The sequence below is a fragment of the Erpetoichthys calabaricus genome, chromosome 4 (assembly GCF_900747795.2).
Source record: "Erpetoichthys calabaricus chromosome 4, fErpCal1.3, whole genome shotgun sequence".
Classification (NCBI taxonomy): Eukaryota; Metazoa; Chordata; class Cladistia; order Polypteriformes; family Polypteridae; genus Erpetoichthys; species Erpetoichthys calabaricus.
The window spans coordinates 332,166,904-332,181,298 of NC_041397.2; the positions used below are offsets into that span (position 1 = coordinate 332,166,904).

Sequence of the window (14,395 nt, forward strand, 5' to 3'; positions counted from 1 at the left end):
TGGCTGCCATTCGTCACCATTGCACTATACGTTCACCATTGAGCCATTGGCTGTTCACTTTTGAAATGTATCAGAGATAAAGGGGATTATCAGTTAAGGCCTTGAACACACAATATCAGCATATGCAGATGGTATGGTCCTGTTTATATCTGACCCAGTGCATTCTGGGCCAGCAGTCCTAACAGCACATATGCAGATGGTATGGTCCTGTTTATATCTGACCCAGTGCATTCTGGGCCAGCAGTCCTAACAGCACATATGCAGATGGTATGGTCCTGTTTATATCTGACCCAGTGCATTCTGGGCCAGCAGTCCTAACAGCACATATGCAGATGGTATGGTCCTGTTTATATCTGACCCAGTGCATTCTGGGCCAGCAGTCCTAACAGCCCTTGCATTGTTTCACAAGATATCAGGACTCAGACTCGTGTGAATAAAGTGTGCTTTGTCCAGTGAACTCTCCAGCACACAATACTAGACTGGCACCTTCCCATTTATTTCAGCAGATCAGTTTAAATATCTAGGGCTAAACATCACAAGTCAATATAAAGATCTTTATCAACAACATCGGGCGGCACGGTGGCGCAGTGGTACAGTGGTAGCGTTGCTGCCTCGCAGTTACGAGACCCGGGTTCACTTCCTGGGTAATTCCCTGCGTGGAGTTTGCATGTTCTTCCCATGTCTGCGTGGGTTTCCTCCCAAAGACATGCAGGTTAGGTGGATTGGCGATTCTAAATTGGCCCTAGTGTGTGCTTGGTGTGTTTGTGTGTGTCCTGCGGTGGGTTGGCACCCTGCCCAGGATTGGTTCCCTGCCCTGTGTTAGCTGGGATTGGCTCCAGCAGACCCCTGTGTTCGGATTCAGCAGGTTGGAAAATAGATGGATGTTTCTGGTCTGGTTTTGGTTTATGTCTACAACCGTTGGGGTCAAGGTCGACATGTTTTGCTTTCACAGTCATCTTTGGACTGGTTTGGATGCTCAGGATATTTACAATTTGTTCAAACACTGCTTATTTTATCCTCCTCCTTTGTCTCTTTATCTCTCTTTTATCCTTTATTTTTTATCACCATAATAATAATTCATTACATTTATATAGTGCTTTTCTCAGTACTCAAAGCGCTACCCACACAGGGAGGAACCGGGAAGCAAACCCACAATCTTCCACAGTCTCCTTACTGCAAAGCAGCAGCACTACCACTGCGCCACCTGGGAGGATACTAATGTCTATGTCTAATATGTCACAATCTCATCTTTCATTCTCTGATTTACAACAAAATGTGGTGTCTTAGGAACAGAGGAATGTGAATTAGAGACAGCGAGAGATAAGAGAGTCAGAGAAATAGAGAAAGAAAAGAGAGGAAAAAGACAAGAGTCTCGTCCGGTGTGAGAGATGGCCATCTAGGACGGAGCTCTACTGGCAGTGGTGTTTTTACGTTACTACAATCATTCTGAGGTATCCTGTATTTAGACAACCTGAGTGGATTTAATTACAAGTGTATACAAGAATATACAAGCATGAGCAACAGACCAAGGGTTCAGAAAGAGAAGGAAAAGGAAGCTAAAGCTTCATCAAAGTTTAAACGGGGCTCAAGTTCCAGTTCATGATACGGCCAACCACAGACTGGCTTGGAAAAGACCGGCAAAGGAACGGATCAGCAGGGATCTCATGCTGTAGAATCGATAGATAGATAGATACTTTATTAATCCCAATGGGAAATTCACATTCTTCAGCAGCAGCATACTGATACAATAAATAATATTAAATTAAAGAATGATAATAATACAGGTGAAAAAAAACAGACAATAACTATGTATAATGTTAAATATTAACGTTTACCCCCCCTGGTGGAATTAAAGAGTCGCATAGTTTGGGGGAGGAACGATCTCCTCAATCTGTCTGTGGAGCAGGACAGTGACAGCAGTCTGTCGCTGAAGCTGCTCTTCTGTCTGGAGATGACATTATTTAGTGGATGCAGTGGATTCTCCATAATTGATAGGAGCCTGCTGAGCGCCCTTCGCTCTGCCACAGATGTTAAACTGTCCAGCTCCATGCCAACAATAGAGCCTGCCTTCCTCACCAGTTTGTCCAGGCGTGAGGCGTCTTTCCTCTTAATGCTGCCTCCCTAGCACACCACTGCGTAGAAGAGGGTGCTCGCCACAACTGTTTGATAGAACATCTGCAGCATCTTATTGCAGATGTTGAAGGAAGCCAGCCTTCTAAGGAAGTATAACCGGCTTTGTCCTTTCTTGCACAGCGCATCAGTATTGGCAGTCCAGTCTAATTTATCATCCAGCTGCACTCCCAGATATTTATAGGTCTGCACCATCTGCACACAGTCACCTTTGATGATCACTGGGTCTATGAGGGGTCTGGGCCTCCTAAAATCCACCACCAGCTCCTTGGTTTTGCTGGTGTTCAGGTGTAGGTGGTTTGAGTCGGACCATTTAACAAAGTCATTGATTAGGTCCCTATACTCCTCCTCCAGCCCATTCCTGATACAGCCCACGATAGCAGTGTCATCAGCGAACTTTTGCACATGGCAGGACTCCGAGTTGTATTGGAAGTCCGATGTATATAGGCTGAACAGGACCGGAGAAAGTACAGTCCCTTGTGGCGCTCCTGTGTTGCTGACCACAATGTCAGACGTGCAGTTCCCAAGACGCACATACCGAGGTCTGTCTTTAAGATAGTCCACGATCCATGCCACTAGGTATGAATCTAATCCCATCTCTGTCAGCTTGTCCCTAAGGAGCAGAGGTTGGATTGTGTTGAAGGCGCTAGAGAAGTCTAGAAACATAATTCTTACAGCACCACTGCCTCTGTCCAAATGAGAGAGGGATCGGTGTAGCATATAGATGATGGCATCTTCCGCTCCCACCTTCTCCTGATATGCAAACTGCAGAGGGTCAAGGGCGTGTTGAACCTGTGGCCTAAGGTGGTGAAGCAGCAGCCTCTCCATGGTCTTCATCACATGTGATGTCAGAGCAACAGGCCGAAAGTCATTCAGCTCACTAGGACGTGATACCTTTGGTACTGGGGTGATACAAGATGTTTTCCAAAGCCTCGGGACTCTCCCCTGTTCCAGGCTCAGGTTGAAGATGCGCTGTAGAGGACCCCCCAGCTCCGATGCACAGACCTTCAGCAGTCGTGGCGATACTCCATCTGGACCCGCTGCTTTGCTGGCACGAAGTCTCCTCAGCTCTCTGCTCACTTGCGCTGTTGTTATTATGGGTGGGGATGTTTTTCCTATGCTGGTATCAGCAGAAGGATGTGTGGAGGGTGCAGTACTCCGAGGTGAGAGTGAGAGTGGGTTAGGGTGGTCAAACCTGTTAAAAAAGTTGTTCATTTGGTTTGCTCTCTTCATGTCTCTCTCAATGGTGGTACCCCGCTTCGAGCTGCAGCCAGTGATGATCTTCATCCCATCCCACACTTCCTTCATGCTGTTATTCTGCAACTTCTGCTCCAGCTTTCTCCTGTACTGCTCCTTCGCCGCCCTGAGTTGGACTCGGAGTTCCTTCTGCACGCGCTTGAGCTCATGCTGATCACCGTCTTTAAAAGCCCTTTTCTTCTGATTCAAAAGGCCCTTGATGTCACTTGTAATCCATGGCTTGTTGTTAGCATAGCAGCGTACTGTTCTTACTGGAACTACAATGTCCATACAGAAGTTGATGTAGTCAGCAGTGCAGTCAACAACCTCCTCAATGTTCTCACTATGTGATCCCTGCAGGATATCCCAGTCTGTAGTTCCAAAAAGTTCTCTCAGAGTATTCTCAGCCTCCGGGGTCCACTTCCTGAATGATCGTGTGGTTACAGGTAGGACTCTAACTTTTGGTTTATAGTGAGGCTGAAGCTGAACCAGGTTATGATCTCCTTTCCCAAGCGCAGGCAGCGGGGTGGCGCTGTATGCGTCTTTAACGTTTGCATACAGTAAATCAATAGTCTTATTTCCCCGGGTGTTACAGTAGAATGCAGGCAATGTTTTGTCCAGCGTCACATGGTTAAAGTCTCCAGCGATTAGCACAAGCGCCTCAGGGTGCTGCGTTTGTAACTTAGCAACAGCGGAATGGATGATGTCACTCGCTGACTCCACGTCTGCCCGAGGAGGAATGTATACAATAACAACAATGACATGTCCAAACTCTCTGGGCAAATAGTAGGGACGTAAACTTACGGCCAACAGTTCGATATCCCTGCAGCAAGTGGAGATTTTGACGTTAACATGTCCAGAGTGACACCACCGTGTATTAATATAGAGAGCGAGTCCTCCTCCTTTGTGCTTACCACAGGTACTTGCATCTCTGTCCGCTCTAACTGTGCTAAACCCGGGTAGCTCCACGTTGGCATCTGGGATGGTGTTATTTAGCCACGTTTCGCAGAAACACAACAAACTGCATTCTCTGTAGGTCCTTACATTTTTCACCATCAACACCAGTAGTAGAAATGCCAGACGTCCCTCACATCTTATTATTATATTTGGATGCAGAAAAAGCATTTGACATCTTCGAATGGGACAACCTCTTCATCACATTGCCCAAATATAAGTGCATGGATCAAACTACTTTATATTACTCCACAAGACTCTGTTTGTATTAACATTATTTCAAACTCACTCCTTCAAACTGGCTGCCATTCGTCACCATTGCACTATACGTTCACCATTGAGCCATTGGCTGTTCACTTTTGAAATGTATCAGAGATAAAGGGGATTATCAGTTAAGGCCTTGAACACACAATATCAGCATATGCAGATGGTATGGTCCTGTTTATATCTGACCCAGTGCATTCTGGGCCAGCAGTCCTAACAACCCTTGCATTGTTTCACAAGATATCAGGACTCAGACTCGTGTGAATAAAGTGTGCTTTGTCCAGTGAACTCTCCAGCACACAATACTAGACTGGCACCTTCCCATTTATTTCAGCAGATCAGTTTAAATATCTAGGGCTAAACATCACAAGTCAATATAAAGATCTTTATCAACAACATCTTGCTATTCAAACTGTAATGATCTGGACATCAACACAAACCGATGAATATACACAAGCCTGGTGTGCAATAGAAATCAAATCTTGCTGTTCTTCTTTATATGCCCTGCTGTGTGGCCCAGTAAATACAAATTATCATCAATATGCTAATAATTCAACTGTCCGTCACTCACTTAGAAAATTGAACCAATGTAAGAAGCAATTAAAGACAGAGAAGCTCTAATCTGTCACACTTTTACATGATAATCATCTTTCTCTGCCCTCTCAATCCTACACAGTATTTAATGTTTGAACAACATCCTGAATTTAAACACTTTGAGGACTGTATATTGATCATATCTTTGCATCTTATGAACAATTACATTTCAAATGTAACTTCCCAGTAACACAATTTTTCCACTACTTTCTTATCACTTTAACTTTGCTAACAGGAACCTGCCCAGTTTTCCTCAACTCCCAGCCATTTCTATTCCAGAGTTAATCCTGATCAGTCTAAAGACTCGGACAGCATCTCAGTAAAATAGAAAAGCATCTTGACGTCTCTTCCTTTCACAGATCCTACGGTGTGGATAGCGCTTTGAGTACTGAGAAAAGCGCTATATAAATGTAATGAATTATTATTATTATTATTATGTTGGTATGAAAGGATCATTCACTTACCATCTGTGAAAAGGAGTGGAAGGCAGCCAGCCACACACACAGAGACGTCACTCCAACTCCAAATGCACAAAGCACTCAATCATTCCATTTCAAATCTTTTATCAAGCACATTTATCTAACTTCAAATTGTCCAAAATGGATCCAGACCAAGACTCAACCTGTGAACATCTCTCACTGGGCCTCATGGTTTGGGCCTGCATGAAATTGACGTCATTCTGGACCAAAACCTTTGACTGCCTAGCAGACAGCCTCGGCGTCACAGTCACTCCTGACCCATTAACAGCTGTGCTTGGTGGGCTCCAGCAGGGTGGGCTTACAGTGGAGAAGGACACACCAACTGTAATGGCCTTCACTGCATTACTAGAATGAATGACGACTTATCCTGCTCAACTGACAGAATCCCACCCCCCACCTCTTTTAAGTCAGTGGGTAACTGATGTCCTGGAATATTTGAAATTGGAAAAATCAAATTCCCACTTAGAGGAACCGCTCAAAACTGAATTAAAATATGGCAGGATCTCATTAACGAGTCAAATCTTAGAATAGCCATTTAAATTGGGCAGTAGGACATTCCTCTTTGTCTCTTTTTTATTTCCTTTTTTAAAGCTTTGCTCATCTTGTAGTCTCTCCTCTCTTTCTCTTGGTGGCGGTTGAATTGTGAAGTTTGACAGGATTGTATGGAAAAGAACAGAAACTCACCTGTAAAAACTGCTCACCACTCAGAGGTTCAGACGACTGCACGAGTACCTGCAGATGACAAGAGCAGAATGGGGACTGTGAAGATGGCATTTGGTGACATTCACTGGGCAGGCATTACTAGAACAGGGCAGTTCAAATATAACACATAACTGATGAGCATCTAAAACACTGAAGACCACTAAAGTACCAGTCAGTGCCCAGCATACCCTCTGCTGTGTAACACACTGGGCTCACTGGTGTGTAAAGACTTGTGGAAGACTTAGCAGCTCTCACTTTATCTCTTGGCTGTTCCTCTTCACCACAGATGGTCTTCAGGTCCTGTTAGTCAGAGAAGTCAGGCGTGTAGTGTTCAGCTGGAGTGCCCACCAAGAATGAGCAGAACACTCTGTGCTGAGGTCCTTTAAAGGCTTTAGCCATCACATCTCTGGGGTTCTGTCCAAGCAGATCCTTTCACAGAGTTTGACTCATCAGATCCTTCAGACCAACATAAATTCTAAATGTCACATCTGGAGGAAACCATGCAGAGCTTTCACATCAGAGCCAAGAAGACTGCAGGCCGTGATCGCTGCCAAAGGGGCTTCAAGTAAGTACTGAGTAAAGGGTCTGATTACTTGGGTCAGTGGGATATTTCAGGTTTTATTTTTATTTAATTTGCAAGAATGTCTTAAATTCGACTTTCACTTTATGAACTGAAATGACTTTAGTACAAGGCTGCAACATAAGAAAATGTGGAAAAGTGAAAGGGTCTGAAGACTTTCTGAAGGCGCTGTATGTGGACATGTCCAGAGTTGATCTTCTGTTAAAGGCAATCTTTAGATAAAGGTGACAGAACACAACCACATGCACATTCGGTAGTAAATATTATCATTTCAATAAACAGAAATGCAAATTCCACATATGGAAAAAGTAAGTGCACCCCTCCATTGATCAGCACCTCAAATACCTCAAATTAGAATCAGGTGGTGATGATGATAAGGACATCCTGAGAGAGGATCTCGTCTGAAGCTGTCTTCTTATTGAACCCTCCCACATTTAAGTTGGTTTGCTCTGGTGTTGAAGTGTGTGTTATCACAAAAGAGCTCTCTGAGGCCTTCAAAGTGAAGGGTGTAGATGACTCTGAGTTTGGGAAGGAATTTCAAGAGATCTTCAGACAAAAGGTGCTGAGAGAAGGACCTCCAGGTAGTACTTGTCACTGATGACTTTAAAGTGCACGAGTCTGCCATTAGAAAGAGGCTTCACACATGAGATCTGCATGGGAGGTGTGCCAGGAGGAAACCAGAAAGAACATCAGGGCAACGCTAAATTTGATCTGTGAGCCCATTGGGAGGTCAAGTGACTTGCTGAGGGTCAGTATTTGAACTCACAACCTCAGGGTGTGAAGCACAACAGCACACTACCTGCTGTGACGTCTGGGCCTGATGCTCCTTCTCTGCTCTTGTGTGGTCGGCCTCATAAGCTAGATTAGCTCTGCACTGCGTCTGATATCTCACTATGTGGTGACTACTGAAGAGCCTATGTCATAGTGTGTCACCTTAAACGTTGTGGAAGCCGGCCTGGACACAGACAGGCGGACACCGCTGGTTTGCAACCAAACACACATTTATTTATATTTACAAGTGAAACAGCACACAACCCAGTACTTCCATACTCTCACCCCCAAAGTCCAGGCCTCACAATGCCTCTCTTCAGGTCCGCCTCCACTCCTGTCCTCCCGAGCTCCGTCTTTCTTCCTCCCAACTCCAGGCATTGAATGGAGGGAGGTGGCCCCTTTTAAACCCACCCGGACGTGCTCTAGGTGCCTCCCAATGAGCTCCTGCCAGCACTCCCTGGTGTGACTGAAATGCCGGCTGTGCACCCGGAAGCACTTCGGGTGTCACTGGTCTTCTTTCCCCCAGCACTCCCAGGTGTGGCAGAAGTGCTGAGGGCCAGGGCTCCTCAAGCATTGCGGCGTCCCCTGGCGGTGACCACGGGCCCCTATTGGGTTGAGCTTCCAAGCTCCTTTCCCATGGTCCCCAAAGCCACCAGGGCGGTCAGCCCCTCATGGTCTGGAGGAGGCATAAGCCCTCCTCCGGTCCTTCTTGGAGTCCCGGCTGGGTACCATCCCCAGCCGCTCACCACAACATGTTAGCCTATCAGCATAAGTCATGTCACTTTAGTGTCTGTCAATTTAATGTTATGTGCCACCTGTCACTTTGGTAATAATATTTTTAACTTAACTTTAATTTTCTACCTTTATATTCATTCTGATCTATGTGTATACAGTATTAATTTATTTATATACTTCTGTAAAAAGCCACATTTCTAAAGCCAAAGCTCTATCTAATTCTAAATTCTAATTTATGTTGACACAGCATTTTTATCAACTAAGAAATGCACAGAAGCAATTAAAAGATTAATAAAAGGTTAAGTTATATCATTAAGCCTGTTGAATATAACTCAAGTAATGTTACGCTCAAACCATATAATGCACTGATTAGACCTCATCTGGAGTGTTGTGTGCCACTCTGGTCACCAAGAAAAACATAGCACCACTTGAAGCTGTGCAGAGGAGAACAGCCAGGTGCATCATGGGACTGAAGGCCATGTCCTACTGTGACAGACTCAGAGAATTAGACCTGCTTAGTCTGAACAAGGCAAACTGGTCCCAGGTGAGGGATGAGACAAAGTGCGGTTCAACATAACCTCCTATGATGAATAAAAAATTTGGACGGCGTTTACCCTCGCTCAGACACGAGTCACCGGGGCCCGCCTCTGGAGCCAGACGTGGAGGTGGGGCTCGATGGCGAGCACCTGGTGGCTGGGCCTGCACCCATGGGGCTCGGCTGGGCACAGCCTGAAGAGGCAAAATGGGTCCCCCTTTCTATGGGCTCACCACCTATGGGAGGGGCCAAGGAGGTCGGGTGCAGTGTGAGTTGGGTGGTGGCCAAAGGCGGGGACCTTGGTGGTCCGATCCTCGGCTATAGAAGCTGGCTCTTGGGACATGGAATGTCACCTCTATGAAGGGGAAGGAGCCTGAGCTTGTGCGTGAGGTTGAGAGGTTCCAGCTAGATATAGTCGGGCTCACCTCGACGCACAGCTTGGACTCTGGAACCAATCTCCTTGAGATGGGCTGGACTCTCTACCGCTCTGGAGTTGCCCCCGGTGAGAGGCGCCAAGCGGGTGTAGGCATTCTTATTGCCCCCCGGGGGGGGGGGGGTCCTAACTGTTGTTTGTGCGTACCCACCCTTTTTGAAGTCCCTGGAGAGGGTGCTAGAGGGCATACCATCTGGGGACTCCCTCGTTCTGCTGGTAGACTTCAATGCTCACGTGGCCAATGACAGTGAGACCTGGAACGGTGTGATTGGGAGGAATGGCCCCCCTGATCTGAACCCGAGCGGTGTTTTGTTATTGGACTTCTGTGCTCGTCACAGATTGTCCATAACGAACACCATGTTCAAGCATAGGGGTGTTCATATGTGCACTTGGCACCAGGACACCCTAGGCCTCAGTTCGATGATCGACTTTGTGGTCGTGTCGTCGGACTTGCGGCCACATGTCTTGGACACTCGGGTGAAGAGAGGGGTGGAGCTGTCAACTGATCACCACCTGGTGGTGAGTTGGCTTCGATGGTGGGGAAGGATGCCAGTCAGGCCTGGTACGCCCAAGCATGTTGTGAGGGTCTGCTGGGAACATCTGGCAGAGCCCCCTGTCAGAAGTAGCTTCAACTCCCACCACCAGCAGAACTTCAACCACATCCCGAGGGAGGTGGGGGACATCGAGTCCGAATGGGCCATGTTCCATGCCTCTATTGTTGAGGCAGCTGACCGGAGCTCTGGCTGTAAGGTGGTCGGTGCCTGTCATGGTGGCAATCCCCCAACCCATTGGTGGACACCAGCGGTGAGGGATGCCATCAAGCTGAAGAAGGAGTCCTATTGTCCTGTGGGACTCTGGAGGCAGCTGATAGGTACCAGCAGGCCAAGCGGAATGCGGCTTCGGTGGTTGCTGAGGCAAAAACTTGGGCGTAGGAGGAGTTTGGGGAGGCCATGGAGAACGACTTTCGGACTTTGAGGAGATTCTGGTCCACCATCCAGCGTCTCAGGAGGGGGAAGCAGTGCAGTGTCAATACTGTATATGGTGGGGATATTGCGCTGCTGACCTCGACTCGGGACTTTGTGGGTCGGTGGGGGGAGTACTTCGAAGACCTCCTCAATCCCACTAACATGCCTTCCAATGAGGAAGCAGAGCCTGGGGACTCAGAGGTGGGCTCCCCCATCTCTGGGACTGAGGTCACTGAGGTGTTCAAAAAACTCCTTGGTGGCAGGGCCCCAGGGGTGGATGAGATATGCCCGGAGTTCCTCAAGGCTCTGGATGTTGTAGGGCTGTCTTGGTTGACACGTCTCTGCAACATCGCATGGACATCAGGGTCAGTGCCTCTGGATTGGCAGACTGGGGTGGTGGTCCCCCTTCTTAAAGAGTGGGACCGGAGGTTGTGTTCCAACTACAGAGGGATCACACTCCTCAGCCTCCCTGGAAAAGTCTATTTGGGGGTCCTGGAGAGGAGGGTCCGTCGGATAGTCGAGCCTTGGATTCAGGAGGAACAGTGTGGTTTTCGTTCTGGTCGCGGAACAGTGGACCAGCTCTACACTCTTAGCAGGGTCCTGGAGAGTGCATGGGAGATCGCCCAACCAGTGTACATGTGTTTAGTGGACTTGGAAAAGGCGTTCGACTGTGTCCCTCGGGGAATCCTGTGGGGGGTACTCCGGGAGTATGGGGTACCGGAACCCCTGATAAGAGCTGTTCGGTCCCTGTACGATCGGTGTCAGAGCTTGGTCCGCATTGCCGGCAGTAAGTTGAACCCGTTTCCAGTAAGAGTTGGACTCCGCCAGGGCTGCCCTTTGTCACCGATTCTGTTCATAACTTTTATGGACAGAATTTCTAGGTGCAGCCAAGGTGTTGAGGGGGCCCAGTTTGGTGGACTCAGGATTGGGTCACTGCTTTTTGCAGATGATGTTGTCCTGTTTGCTTCATCAGGCCGTGATCTTCAGCTCTCTCTGGATCGGTTCACAGCTGAGTATGAAGTGGCTGGGATGGGAATCAGCACCTCCAAATCTGAGACCATGGTCCTCAGCCGGAAAAGGGTGGAGTGCCCTCTCAGGGTTGGGAGCGAGATCCTGCCCCAAGTGGATGAGTTCAAGTATCTCAGGGTCTTGTTCACGAGTGAGGGAAGAATGGAGCGTGAGATCGACAGGCGGATCGGTGCGGCATTCGCAGTGATGCGGGCTCTGCATCGGTCTGTCGTGGTGAAAAAGGAGCTGAGCCATAAGGCAAAGCTCTCAATTTACCAGTCGATCTATGTTCCTACCCTCACCTATGGTCATGAGCTATGGGTAGTGACCGAAAGAACGAGATCGCGAATACAAGCGGCTGAAATGAGTTTCCTCCGCAGGGTGTCTGGGCTCTCCCTTAAAGATAGGGTGAGAATCTCAGAGTAGAGCCGCTGCTCTTCTGCATCGAGAGGAGTCAGATGAGGTGGCTCGGGCATCTGATCAGGATGCCTCCTGGACACCTCCCTGGTGAGGTGTTCTGGATACATCTAACTGGGAGGAGGCCCCGGGGAAGACCCAGGACATGCTGGAGGGCCTGGGAATGCCTCGGGATTCTCCTGGAAGAGCTAGAAGAAGTGGCCGGGGAGAGGGAAGTCTGGGCATCTCTGCTCAAGCTGCTGCCCCCGCGACCCGACCTCGGATAAGCGGAAGAGGATGGATGGATGGATGGATGGATGGATAGTCTGAACAGAGAAGACTGTGTGGGGACCTCATCCAGGTATTTCAAATCCAAAAAAGGCATCGACAAAGGAGATCCAGCAACATTCTTTTGACCAGAGAGTGAATCATGAACTCGAGGACATCAGTGGAAATTAAGGTGAAGTGTGTTTAAAACTGAAGCCAGGATGCACTTCTTTACACAAAGAGCTGTGAGACTCTGAAAGAAACTACAGGGTGGTCCAGATCTAATTATGCAGATCCAGATCATCTGGATGACTTTGATTTATGCGGGGGCGATTCCAGTTTGGTGCAAAGACGATTCTTCATGTCGTCAGTTTGCACACTTCTCGATGGTATGGGATTTTTCAGGTGATTTTCTATGTAATAAACTTAAGTTATAGTAGCATAATGAAAATTGCATAATTAGATCTGGACCACCCTATTCCGAGACATGGAGTTGAAGCAGAAACCTTGAGAACCTTTAAGAAGATTTTGAATGAGACATTGAGACGGCTTAGCTATTAGCTAAACAAAACGAGCCTGATGGGCTGAATGGTCTCCTCTTATTTGTCAAATTTATGTTTCTTAATTCTTCCCTTTGGAGGTTATGGCGTTCAGTGTTTAGACCCAAAACGTTCTTAATTTCCTTTGTCAAAAACAGCATATTAAATGAGCTTCAGGTATGACAATTCTTATTGTGTATATACCAATTTTGTAAAAATGACTAATAGTATATTTCGTATATTTCTAAGATTGTTTTAAAATCTGATTTTTTAAAACATTTTCAGTTTCAGTGTTCGTATCCAAAGAATGTCTATTAGGTATCGTCTCTTATTCTAATTTTGTTGGCCTGGACTGGTATTTTATGTGTGGAGGTCTTAGAGTTCCCCCCAGAGTCTGAAATAATTAAGTGGTGGTACAAAGTCATTGCTGATTAATGCAAATCCTTTGAAATCTCAGTTATTGTGATTCAGGGATCCCTTGACACGTACAGTAGAATGAGAGCTGCGTCTGTGGAGCAAGCAGTGAATATCGCTATCTTTGAAATATATTTAAGTACCCAGAAGAGTTTATAACAAACAATCCTGTCCAAAAATGGGTTCTGATTGCTGTGCATCTTCAAAACTAATTTTATGATCAAGTTATGACAATTCAAAATGATAACCCATTGGTTAAGTTATTCTTCTGTTCTATAAATATCCTCAAATATGTGATATTAGCGTATGCTGCAGCAAATTGATTGTCCTTGGCTGTGCTCTTCACTTGAAGATGAAATTCCTCAAATCTAAAGCTGTTTGATCCTAAGGAGATTTCCAGGAGTTGGAGGATGTACTTCTCCAATCGGTCATTCTTAGTGTCCATTCCCTCATCAACGGCTTTATTTGTAGACAGACTTGCAGCATCATAAACAACGAGTAACCGTCTCGTATGGAAATCATTTAAGTTATTAATGAAACCTTTTAAGTCTTTAACATAACATTCAGGTTTCGTTGCAAACTGATTATGTGGAAATCCCAAAACTCTGCTACAGCCCACGTTTCACTTGCACAGTCAGAGACAATACAATGGGTGACCCCCGTAGGGATGCAGTAGGGTACCACCCAAGTCGCCGGCGCAGCGCGTAGAAACCTGCAGGCCTGGGGTTATTTGGGCCCATTAAGGACGGAGAATTGGCATTCTCATAATGTCACTGAACTTCTGGCGCTGCCATGAGTGGCCTGCCGGTAACAGCAGCTCCAGTGTTTGTCTGTCTTCATTTGTTATTTATCATTTTAATTTCTGCAATTGTTCTTTTAGGGTTTCGTTCCTAGCTACTCACGTATCGTTTACCCCCACAGGATACAGCAGCATTTGAGTCTGTCTATCGGGTTGCAGTCTTCTTAAAGTTTTCTGTTAAATGACAGATTCTTGCTCTCCATTTGGACAAGTGGATTATAAAACTTTCCAGTTCTGTTAAAGTTGGAATTATCCAATATAGTAATTGGCAACGGTCCTGTTAAGGACCAATTTAACCTTTTGGGCTGTTTTTTTGAGAACTCTTGGTAACAGAATATCTTTTAGTATTGTTAGCAGTACTGTCTATTCTGGGCCGTAAGATGGCGCCGACTGGTGTGGCTGGCCATCTGCTCGTGTCTCTAGTCTATGTTTTAACTTTGTTTTTATGTTTTAGTTTATCCCAACGGCCACTGTCCTATGATCGTAAGTCTTTACTATGTATATAACATTACTTCTATTTATTATGTATTTTATTTTATTTTCATATGTTTCATTTCTATTTATGTTTTATGCTAATTTGTTTTGTTTTTCTTT

The 14,395-nt window shown here is 46.4% G+C and overlaps 2 protein-coding genes across 35 annotated transcripts in view; one reads left to right on the top strand and one right to left on the bottom strand.

The window, feature by feature from the left end:
• Nucleotides 1–6,728, bottom strand: part of LOC127527375 (CD209 antigen-like protein E) — a 381,022-nt gene extending 374,294 nt beyond the window's left edge. For both annotated transcript variants that reach the window (XM_051925977.1, XM_051925978.1), the window contains exons 1-2: nt 6,615–6,728; nt 6,342–6,389 (exon numbers count right to left, since the gene is read on the bottom strand). The gene's annotated coding sequence lies outside the window, so the exon portion shown is untranslated. The remainder of the gene's footprint in view (nt 1–6,341; nt 6,390–6,614) is intronic.
• LOC114641392 (C-type lectin domain family 5 member A-like) overlaps nt 1–14,395 on the top strand; it is a 1,576,682-nt gene that overhangs the window by 793,390 nt on the left and 768,897 nt on the right. The gene's annotated exons all lie outside the window — the stretch shown is intronic.